The following is a 22,903-nucleotide window of genomic DNA, read 5'->3' on the forward strand; positions in this document are numbered from 1 at the left end:
AGAAATCCTGGAGGATGGAAATACTGTACCTCTCTAAACAGACAGAAATGTGTTGCCTTTTCAGCTGTGCAATGCTTAAGCACTGCACGTTTCAACACCTTTTCTCCAGTTGTTACCCTACCTGGAATTCTTGCTGAGGGAAATTACTAGTAAATATCTGAAACGTTGTTGCTAGGAAACTATTGAAATATTATTTCAATAACATTTGGCTTCCTGAACTTTATAATGTAGTTTATACTCAGGAGTATTTTGGATACTTTGGTGGTCTGCTTGGTGTTATGCCAGTCACTGAACACCTTCCCTTCTTACCTGTGAGGAGCCATTGAACAGGGTGCTGGTGGCAGTGGGGCAGCCATAGGATGAGGAAGGGTAAAAGAATAGCTAGAGGTGACAAGAAGAATAACATTTGCCAGAATTTATTTGTGGAAGCATGGAGCACATTGGAAAGGAGAAATAATTTCAGAGAAACAAAGGTAGCTCCAAGAATGCCACCCTCTGTTATGCAGAGCTGCTTGGTTTGTGTGTGTTAGGAAAGCTCTTTGAGAAGATGTAGAAGTGCTGCTCGGGTGAAGTCCTGCAGTCAGCTGTGGCTTTTTCTGCAGTGTCTACAACTCTCCAGCCTGGACACTGGCTGACAGTCACAGTGTGGCTAAGGCAGTTGGAATATCTGTGTGCTGTTTATAAAACAGTTGGGTGTTATGTTTTCTGCCCACACTTTCCTTTGCTCCCCACAACTCCAAATTTTTTTTTAATATTTACAAATAAGGAAAACTGTTGGCTTTCTATGAAGGGCCATTTCATGCTTGCAAAGAGTCCATACATTGTTGCAGCAAGGCAGGAAGAGAAACTTTTATAATTCATGAGCAGTGAAAGCTTTCTTTACTTCTGGGATAAATATTCCAACCCGTTAGGTATACTTTATATGTAACATTTACATCTTGCTGAGTGATTAGTTTAAACAGCTATTTTTATCCTGCATTTCAGCCCACAACTCTCTAATGTTAATTAGTATTAGGAAGGAAGTATGTTTTCTTCACATGCCATAGCAAATGTGCTTTATATAATGATTACAGAACTTGTTTGATCTTTTGTTTTTACTGAACATAGTCTACAGCACTGACGGCAAACTGTTTGGTTTTAGTTTTCTTGTGCCCTGGGCTGTTTTCCACTGTGTGAAATTGCTGAACTTTTTTTTTTAGGTGCTTTTTTCAAAATCGTTGAAACTGGGTGAGTAAGATAGAATTTCATTGTAGAGGTTCTTTAAATTGCTGTCTTTCAGTGAACAGTTCAAATAACTCCTGCCTCTCCCTGTTTTGGGCAAGTTTGAGGGGCACGGTTAAAACTGATAATATAAGAAGTTTGGGCAGAGGTATTCAAAGGTCGCAAGCTGTTCAGGTATTGCACAGGCCATAAAAGGAGGGTGTTGGGGGTGGGGAAGCCAGAATATACTAACCTTAGTGAATAGGCATTGCCCAATATTTAGAAATCAATTATGTAAAACATCCACAAATTGGGCAAGTAGGGGAGCTTCTACTGCTGTTCCCATTCTGCATTCATGATTGTAAGTAATACAGGGACAATTTCAGCTGATACATATACACACAGAAATAAAGATATAATTATAGAACTCTTAAAAGGTTTTTTCTTGCACTATTACAAGCAGAGGGGACCTGCTGATTCAAGCCCTCTAGCTCTAGGAAGGAGAAGAGTATGAACCTGAATACAAATTTTTTACTTCCTTCCTTTGGTACTTTGAAACTTCAGATCTAACACTTTGCCTGAATACTAAATGTCTATAGTATTTAAAAAGGTTTTCCTCCCAAAATTTCCTAGAACTATATAAAAGCACATGGAAGAAACTACTTGTTATTCTAGACCTGTATCACAAAAATCAACTTGATGTTTCTCTCAATTAATTTAGAATAAACCAAGTATATTATTGCTTTTTAGTTGTGAACCTGTGACTATGAATTCTGTTTTTCTTAAAACCAAGGAAAGTGGCATAGTTCTTTGTAAACAGTTACATCCCATAATCAAACTACTGATCTAGCATGTCAGTGTGGAGCAATTAGTGGATTAAGAGCCCATGAGGCTCTTAGGGACTGGACTTGAACTACTCTACAACTTGCAACTCAGCTCTACATTGATGGACTGAACTGTTTTCTAAAAAACTGCACATGTATTTTGCATTTCACTGGCTATGGATGCCAATTCGAGTTGGCAATTACCAGCTCTGTGGTGCATTTTCATTAAATAAATGTACCTCCAGCATTCCTGCCTGAAACGCTGAGGCTTCATTACTACTGTACAGCCTCTATAACTGTAGGTGTTCAGTGCTGAGATTTCTAAAAGAAAATGAAATAATTGTTTAGGGCGTAGAAGAAGGAAGGTAAAACCCACAAAACAACCAAGGAAAAAGAAGGGCAAGAGGCAAAGAGCAGAAAGAGGAAAGGAGGAATCCATCCCTGTGAGGAGTGTGTCCCCTACCCCTGCCCTGACAGGTGCTCAGTCAGGGTTTGCTGTTTCTGGGGTCAGATCTGTTCTTTCAGAAGATTTCAGAAAGCTCAGTCTGCCTCAGTGTCGTGGTCTGGGGGTCAGTGTTATGTTTAACTTCCTGGCAAGAGGGATCAGTTGAAATATGGGTCGACTGCCCCACGGTGCCAAACTGCTTTCCCAGGCCCCTTCCCTCGCAGCCATTCCTGTCCTTCTGCCTTTAACGCACGATTTCACGTGGCTGATGCTTTAATGGGGGTGAGGTCTGTCGTTGTGCCATGGCCCCCAGGTTTTGCTTCAGCTGTTTTCTTTGGCTGTGTGTGAAAGGGAGATGTTTGGGGAGGGGAAAGGAGCCGCCTGCCTGGCAGTAGGGGAGCAATGGGCGCGGGTGAGTGACAGCCGGTGGTGAGCGCTGAACCAAGGCCCTCGCAGCGGCTGAGCCGGAGTCATCAATAATGCAGAATGAATTCTTGCTTCCCTCAGAGCTGAGAAAATAATACCCAGCTGGAATTGAGCGAGTGGTAGGGGACACAGCACCCTTGAGACGGCAGGGCTGGAACTCCTCAAGGGGAGAGCTTTGGAGAATTGAGTTTCTCCCTGCGTATACCTGATTTCTTCTCCTGCCCACTAGAAAATTGAGAAGTCAATTGGCCTTTTATTGTTGGGGTTGAAATGACTTTTCTCTCTCGTTTCTTTTTTTTTCTTTTCAATTAATTTTTTATTGAATTTTGAGAAAGGTGGATTTACAACTGCTACCACAAAGGAGGGGAGAGAGAAATAAATATAAAATATTCAGGCTGGGTAGTAGGGAGCCTGGGCTGGAGCCTGTGCCCCCCCTGAGACAAAGCCCCTTCCCAGGCCTCAGGAGCAGCCAGAAGTGACTGGTGGGAAGTCACTGGTACGTGCTGCACCTCATGGGGGCTGTGGGGGTGTTTGGGTGCTTTTTCTATCTGACGGTGAAGGTTCAGGCTAATGGAAGAAGTGGGTGTTGCTACGGGCTTGGGTTTTTTCAGTCCCTTGCCTTGTCCACAACTATTTTAACTGAAGATCGTGCAAAAGGAAAGAGCACTGCTGACACTCATATGCAGCAGTTTCTATGTGAATAATGATTTGTGAAGGTACCAGCCGTTGCTCCAGCCCTCATGTGAACAAAAATATTTGCAGGAATAATTGCAGTGAAATTAAATAAAATAGTGACACTGAGGATCCAATTTGTTTGTAAACTCAAGCATTTATGAAAGTCAGTTTACAGCGGGAGTCTGTGATAATTGACATCAGTGCCCAGTAACAATTAACTGTAGCTGTTTTCTACAGCAGGAAAATCTTACAGTAGTGGTCAGAAAAAAGAAACTCAGGTCACCTTGCATGGAATGCATTGAATCTAGTGATAAGCATTTCATCTGATTTTAATAAATGTAATCCTGACTGTTACGACCTGTGCCATCTGTAACATTATGCAATGTATCTGTTACGTACAGGAGATATGACATTGGGTAAGGAAGTGGCCGTGATGGGACAGCATCTGATAGCTCAGCTCTGCAGTGTGGTGGTAGCATTCTTCTGCAATAGTAAGGCCTTTATTTATTTTTAAGATATAAATTAATTTGCTTTGGCCTCAAACCCCTTATATCATAGGTTATGATACTGTTCTTTAATTTTCAATTTATTCTGTTTTTGAAATGGCCACAAGTGAGACAATAACGTTGTATAGCTAAAGACTTTAGATTATAAAAAGTTCCAGATATTTCTGAGATTATCTGATACAATGATTTGCCATGGATGAAAGTCTGGAATTGGAAAATATTTCTTACTTTTCACATATTCTACATCAAAGCAAAAATTACTGTGATTATTTACCAAAAATTGGAGGCATATGTCAGGTTATGGTCTCCTAAAATACTCTAATATTCAATAAAAAAAGAAATTGGATTCATCTTAGATTAGACGGTAGATTCTGTTTGTTTGAGCTGTCATTCTGCCCTGTTTTGGCAAGTTGTGATTAGAAAATGATTATTCCATCCTTAAAGTTTAGCTGCATGCCTGAAACAGTGTGGGCAGATTAGCAAGAACTGCTGGTTCATGTTGCTGTCCATGATATGTTCTCACACATCTGCTGTGCACTCAAGGACGTTTTGCCAGCATACATCCCTGCTGTTTCGTGCATTACATTTGGAAGCTGGGCAGAAAGGGGAGGCTGAAGATTCCATGGTCTCCAGCATTTTGTTTATGAGAGTATCCTTCTAGCAATCAGTGTCTATGTGGGGGTAAAAGCAGATTTCTCCCTCGAGACAAGAATCCAGCAGCTTTGCTAAAGGCATAATCTACCCTCTCAAACATTCTGCTGCTTCTGAGGCCAGGAGACAATTTTCTTGTCCAGGGAGGGAGGAGGTGATGGCAGTGAACCCTGAACCTCAGTCTGGGCACAAGGCTGTCCCTCCTCTGCAGTGCCAGCACAGCAATGCTGTTCCTTCCATGACTGCCAGTGCCCATACACCCCTGTCTCTTCATTGCAGGATGTTCTCATGTGTGAAATGAACTGATACAAAATGTAGGTTATGCTACTAAAATCTCAGAGAACAGTCTTATTTTCACTGCACTGAATGTGAGTTGAAAGAAGTCCAAATATAGAGTAGAACACTGAGGTTCTCTTTTAGGCAAACCTTTCCTTATTTGATTTTTTTTTTCTCGTTTTAGATGGAGCTTGAGTTGCGGTTTTGTACTCCCTGCTAAAAACCTTTGGAGCCATGTAAAACTGTGATCTCTTAACATAGTTTTGAATGGCCTTGCTCAACCACAGGTCATTAGAAAACCCTACCTGCTGCTCTGCCCTCCTCCCTTCAGGGGAAGTTCACAGTTCCTGCAGCCTTCATTAGGTAGGGTTGGCTGAGCTCCTGTTTAGGAGCTGCTTACAGGTAATTCAGAAGTAAGGATTTCACGAGCCCTCCTGAAAATTTTCAGTATTTTCTGACAGTGTTTTGCTCTTCATAGACACTACCACAGGAAACCTTTCACTTGCTCAATTAACTAATCACCAATCTTTAGGTGATTCCCCCACAGAAGGCAGGTTTGTTTATTGTGATGACTCAGAAGTGCTTTAAATATCATATGACATTCCCCACATGAAATGGGTCCTACATCAGTATAATTCTGTATGTTTTGCTGAGGTTTAGTTGAAGGTTAAGATTTGAGACATGGATCCATCCACTGTGTAAGAAGGCAGGATGACTGTTGGAGTTTCTCAGGACATGGTTTTTCTGGGCCTACAGCAAGCCCTCGCTGGTGTTTGACAGGCAAATAGTCTCATGTTTTCTGGACAACAGCTTTGTAAGGCATCCAGATGTTTTTAAAATGTGCTAACCAGGATATTCAGAAAATTTGGTGAAAATTGATGTCTGCTCAAGAAACATTAAGACTACTTTTGGACGTTTGATGAAGCTTCAGTCTTGCTGCTTTTATTATTGCTTGGATCAGAATTGTTCAGAAGGCAAATGGCAAGAGCTGCAAATAATCTAACAGTGTGTGCTGCCACATTTCTAAGAATGGTGCTGGTGTAGTAATAACAATATCAGGACTCAGACATGCACCACTGAGGTCACTGGGCTTCTAGAGAAATCTGCCTCATTTCATAACATAGTAGGGTTTATATTTTTGCCATTTCTTTCCAAAACAGGGTTTTGTCATGTTGTTCCAGGAGCTCTATGGCTTGGGGAGAGTGTGCTGGCTTTTCTGCACAGGTCTCTCTCTAGATGGCATGTCTCTGCTCTCTATATTATAGTTTGGGGGAGCAATAGCAATGGTCTGCCCTCTCTCCCTTTGTTACTCAGTTATGGATTAGAGCTCCTCAGTCCTATGGAGATGGTGGGAACATGGACAGCAGGACAGGTGCTGATAAACCCTCCTTCCAATGCACTGCTCTCCCAAAGGCAAGGCAGTGCCCTCCCTACCATCTTGTGTTTTGGTTCAAGCACAACAGAGTGTCACAGAGGGTTGCTCTGCCCCTGTGCACTCCATGGAGAATTTGTACATTCTTCTTCTGTGACCACTTCACCTAACATAAAGTACAAACTTCTTTAGATGGAGAAATAAATTTGTGTTTTGATCTTTTGTATATGGAAAAAAGACATATCAAGCTAAACCATTAAATGTTCATGCACTGAAAGAGATTTCAATTTAAATAGAATGAAGCCCCTCTGGAATTCATTGCACAGTATTGTGTTCTTTTGTTCACTTTGTTAAAGATGGAGCCTTGTGTTATAACTCCTTTCCTTCTGAGCAGACTTAAACTGTACATGAAATACCGTATCTGAGGTGCAGAATTTATCTTAGTCTGTCAGCTTTGCTGCTGTGTACTTGGTGTTGCTGTATAACCCACTTGTGAAGCTGGGATGATGTGTTACCATGATTTTTAAGGAAGATACAAGTATTTGTGTAGATTTCCCCCATTCAGCCTGGAAGTTGTATTATTATAGGTCCTCTGTTTAATAGAACAAACAAACAAACAAATATATATAATAAAAGGAAAATAAATTTTACTTAAGTCCTCTATTTATGTCTTTTCACCCTTTGACCAGCTCTGAAACAATGACTATGTAGCACTGATATGTGACATTATTCAAATTTTATTGGGGACTATTTACTTTTATTTCTTTCAAAAGTAAGTGTTAAAGATAAGGAAGCAAAAGAAAAATTACCCCTCTGCTGGATTGATGGGGAATTTATGGCTCTATAAATGAAAAATCAGCTAAAGTTTACAATGACAGAGAGCTCAGTTGGTTAAAGCATGGTGTTAATAATGCCTAGTTCATGGGTTTGATCCCCATATGGGCCATTCACTTAAGGGTTGGACTTGATGATCCCTCTGGGTCTCTTCCAACTCAGACTATTCTGTGATGTTATTTAACAGGCAGAACAGCCTTAAAATTTTCATATTACTACACAATATCTGCAGCTATGCATACATAAAAGCAGGAATCAGAGCTACAGTGGCTTGTTTAAAAAGCCAATTGGATATCAGAAGGTAATATTTAAAACTGGGGTCTGAGTTAAGACTGTGTTTTTGGTGTTTTACTTTGTGGAATGCAATAGTTGTACATTGGGATGAAGTCTGAGAAACAAGGTGGGGAAGCTGGCTTCCCAGTGAACAATCTCTCTAAAACCTACACATTTATTTGTGTAATGTGTTCCTCTTGCCAAAGGACCAAATATAGGCACCTATGGGATTAATTTCATTTTTAAATTACTGAAATTTTCTTCACAATGGCAGAAAGAAGTTGTCTTTGGGTTGAGATGACCAATACTTGGGTCTAAAGCTTATGTGCAAATCCACTTTGGCAGTAGTTGCTAGCGTTCTGGCTTTTTGGTGTCTGTGCCAACTCACAAAAGGCAAAAGGACAATTTTTGTGTCGTATGTGGCCTTTTTAAGTTCCTTATATTGGGACAAAGTAAAGGAGGGACAATGCTTCCTTGCTGGAAGAGGCAGTGCCTCAGTGACTGCAGCTATTGACGCTTCTAGGAGAGATCCAGGTTCAAATCCTTGCTCTGGGTAACTCAGAGCAATGGTTGGGTGTGGGTTTCACAAATTGAGATGAGTGATGTAACCAGCAGCAATGGAGCCTCTGTCTCTCTACAGAACATTTCCTCTGGACTGATCTTTGATGAAGTTTAATCAAAACCAAAAACTATTCTGAACAGCACCCGTTAATAAGATAAAACATTTTGAATAATGTTGGTTCAGTATTTTACAAGCAACGGTAACCAATTTATAAAACACTTTGGGATCCTCCTCCAGGCAATCAAAACAAATCTATTATGCTAGGACTGTAGCTGAAGAAGACCTGATCTCTGCCATCAGGCTTGATGCTCTTCTGCATGTCTGGGCAAGAACAGGGGATTCAAGGAGTTTTTGTGAGGAAGGGATGGTGTGAAAAGTGAGGAATAAGGTCAGGGGTTGGCTTTTGTTACCACCTGCACAATATGTAATGAGAAGGCAAACAAAACACTGCTGTCCTCACACAGCAGGAACCAGGGCAGGGGCTCTTGCCATGGCATTCCTTTATCTACCTGTATAACAGGGCTCACAGCCCTGTCACAGGACAAATTATGTGTTTTCCACTAAAGCAAAGAGGAGCTGTACGTTCAGAAGCACTGGTTTTTGGTGGCCAATGGAGCTATGGCCACTCTGCAGCCGAGCCTCCCCCCTGCCCTTGGTGTCACATCCCTGACACGGGTTCAGTGTCCCTTCCTAGGAGTGACTGTTTGCAGAGCACACCGAGTTCACGTCTCCTTGTAGTGCACGCTTCAAATGTACAGTTAATATCCAGCAGATACGTGGGAAGGCAAGCAAGCTACCTTTCATCTAATGTTTGTAACACAGAAAACCTTCAATATTGAGAACAGATAGACTGGAAGGTAGGTTCACATCTCTCAGCGAGAGAGCTGTAACTTAAATCTAATACACCTGATCAAGGCTTTCTCTCTGCCTTGTAGGTATTTTAATACAAATGTGTCTTTCATTTGACTGATTGAAGGTCTCCAACCTGCAATAAATGAAACATCTGATCCCCTTGAATCCAAATCACTTTTTCTTTGATTTTCTTTTACTTCTATTTCTTCTTTCTTTGTTCTATGGCTAGAGTCGAATTTCCCTTTAGAAATTGAAAGAATGTGTGTGGGTTTTTCTGCTCCTCTTACAGTGAGCCTGTGCAAAGGTCGAGTGGCTAGTTGACTAGCATATTAAGACAGAATTCATTTCAAAGACAGTCTGTAGTGATGTGCTTTACATATCATTATCACGCTGAATTGAGGGAAACTGATTATACAAATTAGTTACTGTACATTATTCTCCAAAGCCTTTTATTTGCATAACCAATAGATTTTATGCAAAGAATATTCTGAAAAATCATACACGATCATGTATAGTTGAAAGAAAGTTATTATCTAGGTAGGAAAATAAGTAGACATTATTCACAATTTAAGTTTAAATTATTGTGTATCATAATATTGAGTGTATCAATTAGCTTATACCAGATGTAGTCTTTAAAATATAATTCCTGTAAACACAATTGTGCCTGCAGTCTGGAGTGCTGGGAGCTGCTGATTCCAATGTTCTCTATAATTATGTCTTTGTATGAATCAATCAGTTTAAATATAGAGCGACAGTCTGTTAAAGCCATGACCTCCGTTGGGTTTATTTTTTACTTGGGTAGTCATGTCTCTTTCCAGATGTCAGTGACATAATTTGTAGGCTCAGCATTTCTTGTGCAGAGATTTTTTTTGGGGGGGGGGCGCCCTGGGCGGGGGCGGAGAACCTTCAGAAGGAGATGGGAGTTGGAAATATTAAGCTGTAGAATCATTGAAAGTGTTGCTTTTAATCTATAACTATAACCATGTTTGTGGTGAAGTGTTAACCCTCCTACACATGAACACACTTAGTCTTTGCACAGATATTGCGCTGGGTATTAAAATGTATGTCAGGCTGGAGAACAAAGAACACGTGACATTATGGGCTGAATTCATAGTTACAATAAAAGCAGCAATGAAAATTCAATAAGGGGACTGGAACCAACAGTGTCTTTGTAGTTTTTATCTCTGCTAGAGTTTCCAGAGGAGCTGTTAGTGATTAGGGGCCTCATCCTGTGCCGGCGAGCTGCGCTCGCTGCCCCGCACGTGGCACCGAGAGCTCCCGCGGGCGGGCGCTGCGCTGGGAGCGCTCGGCTCCGCGGCTGCCGCTGCGCCCGGGGGCTCGGCAGGATGGCACCCGGCAAGGAACAGAAAGCAGAGGAGAGCAGTCATTTAAAGTTCGTTTTGCCTTCATAAAACTTTCTAGGGATTGGAAACATGCAGCGACATCCAGTTGGCAGAGGAGATGAAATGCTGATGTGGGCTGTGTATGAAAACTAGACTTTGTGGTTAGTAGGTCTCCAATGTAAAACTTCTAAAAATAAGTCCTTAAAACTGTTGCAGTCCTTTTTACCATTTCATTTCCCTTACATTTCTGTGTTTGCAGTAAACACATCTTTGATGCTGAAACTGGAAGTGTTTTATGTGCTGATTTTTTTGAACGGAGACACTCACCTGACTTTAACTTCAATGGAATAAGACTGTGTTAAAAACACCAATACTTTGCTCTGACAAGATGTTTGGGTGCAAGTCTGATGCATTTCAGAAATGTTTCTCTTTCAGTGAAAGTTTAGGTTTATTTTATTAATCACAAAATTCTAGTTTTGAAGAATAATTATACAGTACATTCCATGTTGTATAAGGTGTTTATTTACATTTTAATTAGAAGGAATTATTTTATTTAAATATAACCTGTTTTAATTGCATTCTTTTTGCACCTATAAACTTTAATAGCCGTAGACACTGATATTACTTTGGGAGTTTGTGAGATTATATAGGTAATGTATGTAGTAACATATTTTCAAGGGAGCTACATTTTTATTTCTTTTAAACTTTCAAAATAATGATTGAACTTTCAGCCTTTCCTTTGTATTTTTTCTTTGGATTAGTTTCAAGCTGGAGTGAAAGCCAGCAATTGTGAGGTAGTGTGGATTTGACATTTTCTCATGTACCCTGAATATTATTTGCAGTAAGATTAGCATCAGAAGGACTGACTTAGATCAGTTGTCTTTGCTTATGCACGCCCTATGTTTCTCAGATTTTTGGAGGGTTTTTGGGGGGATGGGGGGTGTGTGTGGTGATATTTAGTTTCCCCATGCAAGCATACTGGATCAGCTCTAGCTGGGTGTTTGTGACAGAGGACTTGCCAGGTGGAATGTATAGCTGGAGGATAAAATGAAAGCAAAGAAGGCAACGTAAAAAATTAGACATTGGAGTGGGTACAAAGGAGAGCCCGTGTTCTTTGAGATTACAGTCCTGAAATGAGCAGCAATGAGCTGATAAAGCAACATGGACCTGTGTGGATAGAAGAAGCTGCTTAAACTCAGGACATAAGTGATTTAAGCACCCTGGTGTACGGGTTATAGTTGTCCTCAGATAGGGGCAAATTCTGTCTCCAGGGACACATGCACCCACTTACGATCAGTGAAAGCTGGAGATGTGAGAGACCAGCTTCTGTGCTTTAGCCTTTTTTCTTATGTGACTTTTCTTGTTAGCAGAGAATTCCCCTGAAATGCATCTGGGTAAGTTAAACCTGTCACCCTTGTGACAAGAATACTCACATAAGTATCCATAATGCTATCAGTCCTTGCAAAATATTTAAAGAATCTGGCCTTTGGCTAGTAATATTTTTCAGATGTGGCTTTGCTTTTAGTAGTATAAGAAAAGTTACGTTTTTACCCTGAGTAGTAGTTTTATTTTGAAATTAAGTAAATGGCAGAACTGCAGCTCTCTTCCTCTCCTTCCTCTCTTCCTCTCCTTAAACCTCTTTTAAGTTCAAAGTGTTCAGATACATAACTCTAAGCTCTCTCTTCCTGATGCTCAGTGGGCTACCTTGCTTTTTTCAAAATTCATGGCAGGGTCTCAGAGCAGGGCTGGCAACCTCAACTAAAGTAACTGCTGCTTTTATTTCCCCATGACTTTGGTTCTCTTTTAAGGTCTCAAAAGACCACACAAACCAGCTGACAGAGCAGGAAGAGAGATGAAAGATGGAGATGGTAATTTTCAAAAAGAAATTGTGTTGCAATGGATGAGTTCTTTATGACTTCTACTTGAAAGCATAAATCAGCCCAGGTTCAATTAAAATTGCATCTAAATTGAACTAAATGAGCTTTTCCTGGTTTAGAGTTTCCTTATGGAAGTTTTGCACATCTCTGAATAGCAATGGCAAGTTCTCAGGAAGCTGAAACCATGAAAACTCTGAGGAGGGTTTTAATGCCCCCTCCTGACTCCTGCCTCCCACCCTATAATTTTTCTAATGTTGAAGGCTAAATTCTTCATGAAATATAAGTATAAACAGTGCTTAAATAATGACCGTATTCTCTCTAAACCTTGTCTTAGTTGTTCATGCTGCCTTAGTGTTTTAAAGTTAATTGTGCTTTTGTTTAGCTTTTCAACAACTTGCTAAAACCCCTAGATCTCAAGCATGATTGCAGGTATATCTAAAAGGTTAATTTAAGAGCAATTAGCAAACTCCCTTCACTGGGAGTGAAGTAGCAGAGGCTGGACAGGCCCAGACTTTGCATTCAGTAAACTCCCGTGTTGTATGACAGGTTTCCATCATCTTGACTTGGCTGAGGTTTACTTGAATTAGAAGGTAGTGGATTGGCAACATTTTTTTGATTTAGATATCATACTCAACCAGGACTGACTTTTTATAGAGGGGTAAGGAAAAAAGGCCTTGAAAGATTGGTCACTGAAATTAAATCTTCAGTATGAAATGTATAAGGAGTCTGAGAAAATCCTTGCAGTTTCTACTGGAATGAGTAATTTCAGAAAGTCATCTAGCACTCAGCTCCTTTAAATCAACCAATAAAATCTTGCTTTATAGAGGAATAATCACATGGAAACAAATATATCCCCTTGCAAAGCTTCCGAAACTATTGCATGCCAATGGAAGCACATTGGTTCCTTTCATGTTCTTGCAGATCCCGTTTACATAAAAACTCAGCCACCCAGAACTCAGCTAGAAGCTGCCGGTGTAACGTGAAAGCATTTTTTGAGCCAGAGCGACTTTATAAAGAAAATAAATGCTTGCTTGACATAGACCAAAAATGACAGTGTAAGTGGATCACCTGCCTGAAAGGCTCTCAAGCAGTACGGCTGTCCGACCCTCATGTCATCCTCTCCTGACCCCTCAAGAATTCCTTTGATCTCCCATGAAGGCATCAGCCTCCCATGCTGTCATCGCCCCGCAGGAGGTGCTGGCCTGCCCAGGTACAGGTGCTGCAGCCGTGGCCATCCCCGGTGTGCTCCAGAGGCTGTTGCTCTCTAAGGCTGAAACACTCGGTGGAACAGCTGCAAGTGCCTGAATGATGGCTTTAATATTTAAAAACTTAAAAAATGAGGAGAAGCTGCAGCATTTTCATAAGCAGCCTCATTCTTCTTGTTGCAATGCTGCCTACCAAATTAACAAATTTGGCACCGCTTTTGCTTATTTTTGAATGTCATCATTTCACCAGGCAATCAATTGCATCTGTACCTTGCTGCAAAGACTTCTCATCTGGAGAGCAAGGCTCCTGTTGTGGCCTTCCGTCTTTATGTAAGTGAGCGTGCTGGCTCACAAAGCAAAAGCTGAAACCCTTACAGAGGTTTTGTATAAAATCCTTGTTCATGAGAGTTATTCACCTTCCTGTTTTCCTCACTGACAATATGCCAGGTTATTGCAGCTCTGAGGAGTTCCACCGATTTTGCAGGGACTGTAGTAGTTTGCACTGTGGATGAGATTTCAAAGCATAATGAAAGGACTTGTGAATCTGTTTTATTTCATGTAGCAATGGAGTAGGAGAGCCTGAAAAGCAGTCTCCCAGATGAGCAGGTGGCAGCTTTCAAATGAAGGGTAAAAAATTCTTAGGACACCCTAATTTGATCGCTTGTCACGACCTGCTTCACAGACGCCACTGAGCATCAACAGTATTTGAGTGCCAGGGTCCTCCAGGACCCTTTGGAAGTCTCATTCTGTACAGGAGGGTTGTGATCCATATGGTAAAATCAAAGTCTGGCCAGATGTAGCAGGAATTTGTATGCTACTACCCTGACTCCTTGTATCAATAAAGAGATGTTTTTGTAAAATATGAACAAACTACAATTTCTCTGGAATGTAATAATTTTCAGCTCGATTGTGCTGATGGCACAGAGCCCAGAGCCTCGAGCAGCCGCAGAGGTGACGCCTTCGGGAGCACAGCCTGCCGCCGGCTGGGGAAGGGAGAGCCCCTTGTCCTCACCCCCACTTCGGACTGAATTGTGCCTCTTGATAAACAAGGAGGGGAGTGCAACCCTGCCCAGTTGGATTAAGTTGCATAAGATCAATTTTTTAAAATATTTTCCCCCTAGTCTGAAGAGGGTACTTAAAAAAAATCCTGCAAAATCACATTTTAAAAGCTTTTGAATTGTGTTTTTGACCTTTTTAATGTTACTTTTGACCTTTCTAATTTTCTATTTTTTTCCATACTGCAAATATATATAATTTATTTTGGAAAGTTAGGAAACCGAATTCAAATCTCTTCCTTCTATAAGTATACTAAAAGGTGATGTCACAAATCTGCTGATTCGCTAAAGGAGATTTAATTGATGCTTTTCAAAAATGCCATTTATATGAAAATAATAGTTTTCATCAAACCAACCAACCTGCAATATTTTGACACTTTTCAAATAGCTTTTCTGCCTAGTTTTGTCACAAGCAAAAAAGAAAGATATTTGAGAATTCCCCTCATCTGGCCCTTCTTAAAGTCCTATTTACTGCTCTGAACAGCCTTAGAAATTAGCCAGTGGCAAGAAATGTATCACAGCAGAATGATGTATTCCTTTAGTAAATGGACTGAAAACAAAGTGGTAGTGCAGTGTTTTCAGTTGCAGTATGTTGATGAACCTGTCAGAGCAAAGACAAACCACTCTGACTTCTCTGCCTGTTGGAGCACAGCAGCCAGGATTGTAACCGAGACATCACAGGACAGGTGCTTTGAAAATTACAGAATTTAAGAAAAGGATCATGTGGCTTTCCTGTGTGATCAAGAGCTTGATCCTTGCAGATTTCAACACCCTGCATTGCTATTTGCTCCTTGATCGTGTGTCTTTTATGTTAGTAAATAATCCTGTAGATTTGAAATGGCTTTTCACATAAGTAATTCATTTCTGTTCCTGAGACCCAGCAGAAGTCTAATTTAAATCTTTTAAAGGTTATTTTACTCAGAAGTGAGTTTCACCCCGTTACATACAACCAGTACTAATCATTGAGGTGATTCACAGGTATGAGGGGTACAGAATCAGCTCCCAAGTATGCTCTCAAAAACCTCTAATTTTGTTAGTAAAAAAGCCCCATAGTTATAAGCAAGACTGGTGGTTCTGCAGAATCTGGGAGGTGCATTGCTTCTGCCTTTTTTCTTTGATTTTTAAAAATGTTTTATAGATTTTAAATAAATCAAGAATACTGTATAAATTCCACACTACACAGAATATTTAAAATCTTTTTAGAACTGGGTCTTAACTGTTACCTGGAGGTCTGTAAATACCTGCAGTGGTTTACTGCTGATAATGCTGTAATTACATTTCAGCGTTGACTCACACTTCTGCTTTTTTGTGTTTGTGTTGAGCAGTACAGTTGATTTGAAAAGTGCATAAAATATAAATATCCAAACTTCAAAGATGCTGTAGTAGAGGTAAATTGCCAAATGTTCTGTGATTTTCTCGATAGTTTTATGATAACATAAAGCCAGTGTTTCATCAAAGAATTTTTTTTTTTCTTTGAGAAGGATTGCACCAACTAGATATAAATTATAAATCATGTTCTGTTTTACATGTGAAATGGGAGCTCTGAAGTGTATCACACTTGAGCAGATGGAGGCTAGGTGTTTTCATGTTTTTCTGAGCCTGTTTTGTTTGTGATGCCATTTCCTATATAATCTAACCTTAAATTCCTTTGCATAGCGGCAAGAAACTATCACCAAATAAGTACAATTATCGACAAGTGCTACTAGCAACAGGGACAATGAGAAAATCATCAGTAACACACTGCACCCCCCCAAAGCCTGAGTGACATTTGTAACATACAAGTAATGAGCTAACTGAGCAGCTGTTCAGGTTTCATGACATCAGAGATTTTATTTAACAAAATGAATGATCAAAACAAGTGAATTACAAAATGCTATATATATATTTATTCAGGTAGCCAAAGTTGTTTCTGGCTTTTTTCATTCTAGAAGAATGGCTGAGTTTTGGTACAGTTTAGAAAACTGGAAGGAGATATGTTTGAAGAATGCTGCCTAAATTACAGTCTGTTTGTTCATTATTGTTAATAGGCACTATTTTACTGTGTTTACAAATTGCAAATTGAGCTGAGGTTTCTCATTCCTTTGATAGCACCTTCGCCACCAGGTAATAACATTAAAATCATATGACATTTGAATGAAATAATTTCCTGGCTCCGTGTGCTTGCAAACTGCTTTTAAGAATGAGTGGGAAAGGCAGCAGAGGGAAGGGACAAGTTTTGCAGAGCAGAGATGAGAAAAGGCAGCCTCTGTGTGTGTTACACAGACAGGGATGAAAGCAAAAGAACCCAGAAGCACTTTTCAGCCAAGAAAATAACTGGTGTGGGCTCCATAGACTTAGCTTAAACCAGCTGTAAACCAGGAATTTCTGTCATTGTTATTGACCAGACTTTGAACACTTTTATCAGCTGCATGTGTTAATAGCTTGTTAATGATTGATGCTGAGGTCTTTTATGACACCAAATGAAAGTGAGAAATAAGTGCAAGATTTTGAGGTGACTTTTGCAGTCACATTCTTTGCCTAGCACTCTTTGCAGAATTTCAGCTATGTTTTAAAACATTTATGCCTGCCAAGATTAGATAGGTTACATTGCAACTCAGGATAACGCAGAACTACCCGGGCTGGGCTGGGCTGTGCATTCAGTCCTACACTGAGCAGGAAAAATACAGCAACCCTCAAATGAAAACCTGAGTTTTAGAAGGTGGTGCAGTTCTGCCAGAGTGTAGAAAGGAGGGTAAAATGTATAGGTGACTTTGTATGTGAGGCAAATAAGTACCAGATTTGCTGAATGTTGTTTAAAGAGAGCACCTTAGCACAATGCATTTCTCATCGGCCAGGTATTCTAGAACTTCACACAGCTGATCTACATATCAGCTTCACTGAGCCTTTCTGCTGATTGTAGTTAATTCTGTGAGGTTATTTACCTCATATGTAACCACACTCCTCCTCTGCCGAGTAAACTAAGAATCAACAGAAATCTGGAAACACTGAGTACTTGGTTCAGGAGAGCAGAAAAAATGTATAGTTGTCTGTAAATATATGCATTTATTTTTATTCTGTTCACATTATTCCTTTTTACTATTACTGCTTGCCTGTCGTAAATCCAATTAGTGAGCTTTCTACATTGCAATAAACTGCTTTTCAGGAAGAAAATTTGTTTTGTGAGCAAAGCCTTTTTCCTAAAACACGACTGTAATTTTCTGGTTTTTCACTGCTTCACAAGGCATTTAAATAAAAGCAAAATAAGCTCTAGCACTGCATTTACTGTACTGTTCCCTCTTTCTGCAATTTTTTTTTTTTTTGCATTTGCAAACAGTTTTGTTCTAGCAAAAATTTCTTATAAGGATGAAACAAAGAGAGGTAATAAAATTAAAAGAAAAATCCAAAATAGATGCATAGATCCAGCCCAGAATAAGCAAAAACCTAATTACTGGTGCAGTTGTGTAAGATGTGAAAGATCCAGGTTGAAGTTCCTGCTCTGAATCAAGGACTTAAACCCAGATTTGTCATGCTTTGAACAACTGTTTTTACTGCTCTAATTGTTGTGTGCTTTCTAGGTTTGACAAAAGAAATTCAGTTGAATACCTAAGAAAACTCTCCTGTGGAGGGCATTGTCAGAACTGATATGTTCTTGTGAAAGTTATATTTCCTGCAAATAGATATCTTCTGAAAAAATAGTATCAGTTATTTTGTTGAGCTATTTATTTTCCTTTCCTCTAACCAAGTGAATTTTGACTCATAACGCACCAGAGGCTTAAATGCTTGTGTTGGTTTCTCCAGCCTGTGTTAACTCTCCAGGTTCCAAATGGTACAGAGTTTAAATACAGTCAGAGAATATTGGGAACCTTTCGAGATAGCTTTGGAATAGAGCAGCCCTTGCTTTTGGCGGTCATCCTGAATTTGGGTTAATTTTTTGCTGTAGTATTGGGATAATGAGTGATTCTAGGAATTGGGAACCCTGCTGTAATATGTAAATGACACTGGTGAATTGTCTCTGGTCACTGTGTCCGTTATTCTCGTTATTTATTCATGCTTTTTTTTCCTCAAAAATAACAAATTAAATCTTAGGAGACTTGGGGGTTCAAAGGGTTGGTCATTAGTCTTTACTAAGTCCAGTTCTGAAGAGCTTAGAACAAGAAACACCATTAAATTTAACGTTTCAGCGTTTCAGTGAGCCTAAATTCAGACAGCACTACCACTTTCCTCAAAGGATGTACAAAAGCCTATTGTATGATAAAGAAGCTGATTTTTTTTTCATATCTAGTCATTATAAGCAGTTCATTCTGGTTTCAGAGACATTAGTGGGTTTAGATATTCCTTTATGTAGAATAAAAACCAGCAGAAAACCTTGATGAGTTTTTTGACTGCATCCACAGCCCATGTACGCTTTCCTGACTCGTTCTTTGCAGACCAGAGTTCTTACAAACGAGACCAAGGCTGCAGGGGAGTGATTTCTATTAGCAAATTAAGAAATGGTGGCTTTGAATATATAGTAGTCATCATGAAAATGCCAACACTTACTGTAAAGTAGCATCAAAGAATGATGGCTCCTTTTTTAAAGGAGATTTGTGTAAGTGCTGTTAACAAATGGCTCTTTTTTTAAGGGAGATTTCTGTAAGTGTTGTTAACAAATGCTGACTCTGTAATAGGAACTACTGTAGAACATGTACAAGTACAAGAGAGGCAGAAGTGGCCACGAACTTCCTATTTGTTTTTAAAACTATATCCTTTTTGCACAGTCTTTAGAAAACCTGTTAGCACCAGTGATGCTTCAGTGATGTTCAGAGAGGCTGACTGCAGCCCAGCAAAGACTGTCCACTGGCCTGCCTGGGCAGATACTGGAAGAGCCTGCTCTGATGTCATCCCAAGCATCCCCAAATTATCTCCTACCCATCACTTATTCTGCAGTTAAAGCCCCAGGAAATTAAAAAGGTGGGTCACCATTTGGGGTAAGAGCAAACACATAAGTAATCACTGTGGGTGATCCTGTGCAAGTTCTGTTGAAAAAATGGAGGCTTCTGAATTGCCACAACGTCTTTTACATCACCACATCTTGTTATATTTTACCAAAATTAATAAAATCCATGTTTCTTGTGATAATTTCAGGGTATATACCAATTCTCTTTGCTTGCCATCAGTACAAAAACACTCATAGGAGATTGTGCCCATAATACTGGGAGAACAATAAAGGGTATAGGAACCAAATGCTTCCTGAACTTGGGTGCCAGGAAGAGCTGTGTCAGCTGCATGCAGGGGAATTGGAAATTTGGTCTAGTGCTGCAGGAGCTGAAGACACAGTAGAGTCAGTGCCACACGGTGATGAGGCCACCTGGAGAAAGTCTGGCACCAGCCAGGGCCAGCGACGGCTCCTTGCAGAGAATCGCTGCTCCTTTTGCTTTTGTGTTACCTGGGAAATGCCACTCCAGGAAAGTGTGTGTGTGCATTTGTCAATATAGAGCAATGGTCCACCTACCTGGCCAACAAAGCAGAAATGGCAGCACATCAGGAATTCCCGGAGGGCAGAGAGGGAGCGCCTGTCCCTGTGTTAGCGCCGGGAAACGCGGTGTGTGCTCCTGCCTGGTGAGCGCGATCTGCTCCGGCCCCAGGGTAACGCAGAGGTTGTTTGAGTGTCACCACAGTTTGTCAGGAGGATGCACACTGGGAGTGAGAAACACTCTGGAGGAGTATTTGCAGTGAGTCAGCAGGTGCTGGTGTGATAAAAGAGACAATGCTGTAGCTAAGGTGGATTTTTATTTAATAAATTTATGATGAGCAGCTAAAAGGTCCAGAGCCATCAGAGAAACAATTTGTTAGAAGTTATTTTTAACTACTAATAAAAAAATTATTTGTTTATTAGGCCATTAAACTGTTTTCATTTTAAGAATGTGTGAATTCACCGGGACTGTCTCCGTTTTCCCCGAGTTTGCTGAGAGGAAACTGATAGGGGAACTTTGAAATAAAGATCGAAGGTGTTGCTGAGCCAGCCAAATCTCCTTAAAAGCTGAGACAGTTTTTTTTCAGTAGTCCATCTTAACCCTTCAAAAATTTTGATTAACTTAAACTTTTGTAAAACTTCAGGTTATTGTTTTATTTATTTTGAGGGAGAAGTTCTCAGAATGTTGAAAAGTTTAATGTGTTGAAATGATAATACTGAAAGATTTTTTTGGACTTCAACAAAAGAGCTGTTTAAAAAATAAACTGTACAGGTATCCCTGTCTAAAGCAGAAGAATATATTTTTTGTTGTTGCAGGGCAGGACCATTATTAAATATCTTAAATTTGAGTTACAGGCAAAAAACACCAACAAAAAAAAGTAAAGGGAGGAAAAAGTGTATTTGTATTTCAAAAAAGCAACAAAGTAAAAGGAAGAGAATGTGGCCACACACTCAGCAGTAAAAAAATATTGCCTCAGTGATAGGCATGGTTGTGAGACTTTTTTTTTACTATAGTCATGCAAGCTGTGTGTTGCCAAGCTCCTGCTGAGCAACAGTGGAGGAATTACTGGAGCTCCATTCACAGTTTCAAAACTGTTTTGCATTAATGGACAGCCTGAACTGGATTTGGGTTAGGTTTCACTCTGAGCTGTAGCTCTCTCTCTCCACCCCCTAAAATAATAATAATAATTACAAAAGTATGAGATAGGACTAGCGTCTCTACCTCCTGTTCATAACTGAGCAAACCAAATATTATTACACACATTATTGAAGGGGTGAGGAAAGTTAGAGGTCACGAACTGCGCTGTATGAATAGCTGGAGGTCAGATCAATCACAGGCATGTATTTCATGGCTGAGGCTTCAGCCCGTAGAGACTGGGTTAGTTAAACTGCCTTCTACCCGCCGATCACATATTCTAATTTTAACCACAAATTAAACGGCTAAAACCACATAAACTAGAGGATTCTTCAGTGTTTAATAGACAAATAACTAAAACATTACTTTTTTCCTTTTGTTAATGTATGAGGAAGAGTGGAAGTAAGGGAAGGCATGGAGACGAAGGTGGGTGTTGTACTTGGAAATGAGATAGAATTCACAGCAAAATAATGCCAGTCCTGTGTCTTAGCAGTAATTGTGTGAAGGAGAAGCTAGTAGGGAAAGAGGGGAATTGTCTGACATGAGAAGTAAGACCTTTTTTAGAACATTCTCTGAATGTCAATGAATAGCAAAGGATCTCAGATTAGACACCCAAAAATTAATGCACATGATACTACTGTGTCCCCTGATCTATAGGATCAGATAGACACTTTTAATTGCAGTTTTGGAGCTAGATCAAAATGCTGGTGAACCATGAATACAGAATGTTGCTAATGGACTGGGGAGAAGGTGGGATTTCGGGCAAACCAACCTGATTTGGTTTGCATCAGACCCCTTTGAAGTGGCAGCAGTTTGTAGTTGCTTTGTGTTTTGCATTGCTCCCTTTTCATATCTGAAGATTCAAACAATAGCTCCTGGTTATTATCCCACATATTATTGATTAAAAGATTTGCCCAAAGACCTTCCATCTCACTTTCCAGCTTAGTGTGATTTACTTTTCTTTTTACTCCCTGTAACATATGATTAATGCTGAGCTAGAGAGTCCCAGTGAGATGAAGCAGAGTGTCAGGTAAGATTTGTCAGCTCAGAAGTATAGATTATTTTATGTTTCTCGAACTTTGCGGGCCCAGGGAACAGAGATCTTGATTGTTAAATCCATCCACACTTTCCCTAGGGCTATAATATGCCAAAAACATTAAATAGCCCACTTAATACATAACCTCATTCTGTATGCTTGACTATTTTGTTTTTAATTTTTCTTCCCTTTCCAGGCTGCTCAAATGAGATGGGATCAAAGAAAAAAATTATCCTCACTGGATTTTGTTAAAATATTAATAGGTTAGGGTTGACTGGCTAAATTGAATATCTATGCTGATCTTGCTTGCATGTTTAACTTGTGCTTAGGAAAATATGTTTCCTAGGTGATAACCTTTTATGTACCAGCCTGACTTCATTGAAATGCATAGAGATAAAAATATGTCACACTCCATGGCCATGCTATTCTTGTGTGGCAGTGTGATTATTCAGATGATAATTGACCCCCACCTGTAGACAGCTCAAATTCCGTAGTCAATCATTCTATTTGATGTTAAAATATGTGAAAGTACAATTATATAATTTACATTACAAATCATCCTGAATGCCAGGCATCTCAGAACCACTGACAAACGAAAGGGAAAAAAAGTCAATAAATGAAGTGAATTACACTAGGCAAAGAATTCAACTTTTCTTATTTGCTCCTGCACAGCAGCTTTTATGTGGGTGTTGTTGATGGAGCTCAAACAGATACTGCTCAGTACCAAAATCTGACTGCCTTTTAGCCCCTTCCTAACTTTGGTGATACTTTCTGGATAAGAATACCTCCTTTCACTGTGCAGATGAGAGTCCTGACCAGCAGCTAAAGAAGCACATCCATGTCAGCACAGATTTATGCCACAAAGGCAGTGGGCCAGTGAGCTCTGCTCCAAATACCCCACCTTTTAAACTCCTGTCTCTGTAGA

This window comes from Corvus kubaryi, unplaced genomic scaffold, assembly GCF_017639235.1.
Source record: "Corvus kubaryi isolate FWS band 111438036 unplaced genomic scaffold, C.kubaryi_AGA036_p1.0 37300, whole genome shotgun sequence".
Classification (NCBI taxonomy): domain Eukaryota; kingdom Metazoa; phylum Chordata; class Aves; order Passeriformes; family Corvidae; genus Corvus; species Corvus kubaryi.